The sequence below is a fragment of the Propithecus coquereli genome, unplaced genomic scaffold (assembly GCF_000956105.1).
Source record: "Propithecus coquereli isolate 6110/MARCELLA unplaced genomic scaffold, Pcoq_1.0 Scaffold42, whole genome shotgun sequence".
In the NCBI taxonomy this organism is placed as follows: domain Eukaryota; kingdom Metazoa; phylum Chordata; class Mammalia; order Primates; family Indriidae; genus Propithecus; species Propithecus coquereli.
In genome coordinates this window covers 5,636,146-5,639,505 of record NW_012149952.1, presented here as the reverse complement: position 1 = coordinate 5,639,505, position 3,360 = coordinate 5,636,146, and positions in this window count along the sequence as shown.

Below are 3,360 nucleotides of genomic sequence, written 5' to 3'. Positions count from 1 at the left end.
ACCATGCCCGGCTAATTTTTTCTATATATATTTTTAGTTGTCCAGATAATTTCTTTCCATTTTTTTTAGTAGAGGCGGGGTCTCGCTCTTGCTTAGGCTGGTCTCGAACTCCTGACCTTGAGCGATCCACCCGCCTCGGCCTCCCAGAGTGCTAGGATTACAGGCGTGAGCCACCGCGCCCGTCCCATCATGAATTCTTACAGCCAGAATGGTCCATACTCTGAGTGGAGGAAAGAGCAAAATGCAGAACAAAAATGCCCTTGGGGTTAAAATGGCAGGGCCAAAAACAGGCAGTGAAAATCAAAATGTCCTGTGTTGTCTGGGAATACCCCGAGGTCCAACATATTTACTGAGGTCCAGAGAAGGTCCTACTATCCTTATTCCATCACTCAAGACAAGCCGTTTCAAAGCAGGAGACCTCCACCTTTGCTACCTAGGCTGTTTGCCTCAGAACAGGCTTTCATGTTGCTTTTGCTGCCACCAAATTGGCAAGGTCTGTGATCCCTTGATTGCCAGTGTTGCTGTGGCTGGTGCTGGACTGTGCATTGTCACCTATTATGACTAAATTGATGTGTCTGGGGCAAAACACCCCCACTCCTATCTCACTGGCACCTAAGTGAGATCCTCACTCAGGCTACTATGGAGCAAAGGTGCTTCAGCAAAAACTGGTCTGGAATTTAAACACTTGAGCTCTTTAGAAACATTAACTAACTTTCGTTCAGGACACCAGAAGAGCTGAGTTGCTGGGTTTGTCACCTCACAGATCCAGACCGTCCATTCCTCTTTGACTACATGGCTAGGGACAAGGGCTGGCCCACTATTGTCACCTCTTTCTACTCGTAGTAATTTGATCTCAGAAGCTCTGTTGCTCTTTCTGCCACCGGACCTTGGCTGGAGTCACCTCTGTCCATCCTGACAAATGTCATTAACTTTATGGATTCATTTAAAATGTACTTATTTATTTAGTATTTATTCATTTGTGTATTCATTCATTTGTTCATTATTCATTTTTTAAATTTTGTTTCAGCATATTAAAGGGGGTACAAATGTTTAGGTTACGTATATTACCTTTGCCCCACCCAAGTCAGAGCTTCAAGCGTGTCCATCTCCCAGATGGTACACACCGCACCCATCATCCCCTCCTCCCCACTCCCATCTGCCCAACACCCGATGAATGTTATTTCTATATGTGCACTTAAGTGTTGATTAGTTAACACCAATTTGATGGTGAGTACATTATTCATTTTTAACTGGACTTCAGGTTAAACCCCAGGGAGAAGGGATTGTGGCCATGACCCCTTCTCTGACAGAATACTCTTCAAGCTTTGCATCCACAGGGAGTCTTTCTCTGTCTGTTTCTTTCATTGTCTTTGCCCCTCTCATTGATTCTGAGTCTCTGTCCCTTTGTTACTTGTCCTCACTTGCTTACACTGAAACTAATTTAAATAGTCCTCTAATTTAAATAGGCACTCTAGTAACTCACTGTGACGACCTAAATAAGAAAAGGTGGATATTGTAAGGAAATCAGCCAGCAGGAATCCAGGCAGTTATGCTTTCCATCTCTCTCCAGGGCTACATGATATCTCTCTCAATGTCTCTGTCATTGTCATTCTCTCTCAGCATCTCTGCTTCTCTCTGTATGTCTCCATAGCCTTAATGGATGGCCTACTGATTTTATTTCTTAGAACCCCATGTTGTGCAATGCATTTGGCTTTTATTGTTACTTTGCCTTGCCATCATCCTTCATAGATCCTTCTCTTCCTCAGGGAATTTTTGGTAAACTCTAACTTTCATTTCTAACTGCTGCAGTCTTCAGATTTTTGAGTGGGAGAATCATATGAGTATAGATCATCTTCTGCATCAGATCACCTTGTAGGTAAGTGCCTCAATTGACTTGGCTTTACCTGGGCCAGGGGTACACCCTATGGCTAGAGGGCAAGATCATGTGACATAAAACTTGGCAGCAAGAGCAGCAGAGGTTTCAGGCAGGCAGTGGACTAACAGGCAGTAATTGACATCTCCCTGTAGTCTATTTCTTGCTCATTAGTACACTAATCTTTCTCCTATATACAATACTACAGATCTCTCTGCCTAAAATCATCTACCTATTACACCTCAACCACAAACATGTGCTTCCTCCACTTCCGGGAGAGAGACAACCCAGTTTCATCTAGAAGTGATGTGAAAGGATCACATTAAAAGCTGCCTGTCAGTCTCTGTCTATAATCTTTAGGGGGCATCTTCAAATTTTCAGTTCCTAGGGCTGCCTATCATTGTTGGTTCAGAAAATATATTGTATCCTGCAGCTGCTTGGGGATGTTGAATTATATCCTGGAACCAGTAAGCATAAATGTATTGCAGAGGAGCTCCTTCATCAGCAAATCTGACCAACTGGAAGATATTCCTCTGGGAGGATTACCCCTGAGATGCTCTAAGGGCAGTAGCAGTCCACTTCCAGGTAATGCTGGCACCTTGGGCAAAGTTACCTTGAGGGGTTGGTTCTCAAACTTGATCTTTGATTGGAATCATTTGGAAGGGTTATTAAAACCCAGACTGCTGAGCCCCACCTCTAGAGTTTCTGATTCAGTAGGAATTTGCATTTCTAACAAGTTCCCAGGTGATATTGATGCTCCCAGTTCAGAAATCACACTTGGCAAACTGCTGTTCTAGGGTGCTAGCTTGAATCAGGCCTTTGGGGGTTGAGCAGAAGTGGAGTTTTGTTGTTGTGTTGCTGTATGATAGTTTCAATCCAGGAGAACTTATTTCTCTAGGTCATCTGCCAGTTGTGTTCCTTGGAACCCCTTGATTGTAAACCCAAAGCAGTAGTCTCCCAGTTTTCTGTCTCTCCTGGCACCTGGATTGCCATTCTTCTCATGTGCTGATTGTGATGTTCATACTCACTTCTGGGATTAACTGCTACTACTTGTGTCCAACCCTACCTCCTCTCATCCTCTGTGTATTTAGTGATGCTTTTTATCACCACTCCCATTCTCATTTCCTGTCAGAAAAGGACTAACACCGCTTGCATCAATCTTTTCATGATTCCTAACTCAAATTTCCAAGACTGGCAGTCTAACTGGCTGGCCAGTTTATTTTTTTGTGTCAGCCATGTCAAGAGTTGCTGGCTGGCATATGGATTTCTGCTTGGGTTGTGAGTCCATTCTGAGTCCTTTTGGCTGTGGCCAGTGAAAGGCAGACTAATATGGTATATAACATGGCTGCCTAGGTAGTAGGGGCTAAAAGTAGAGTAGTTGGACAAAGGGTCTGGCAGGCATTGATGGACATTTTGAGTACAGTGTAGGGACTGGCAGGGTTGATTTTCAGATGGTACTTACCATACTGGTTATTTTTAATTATACT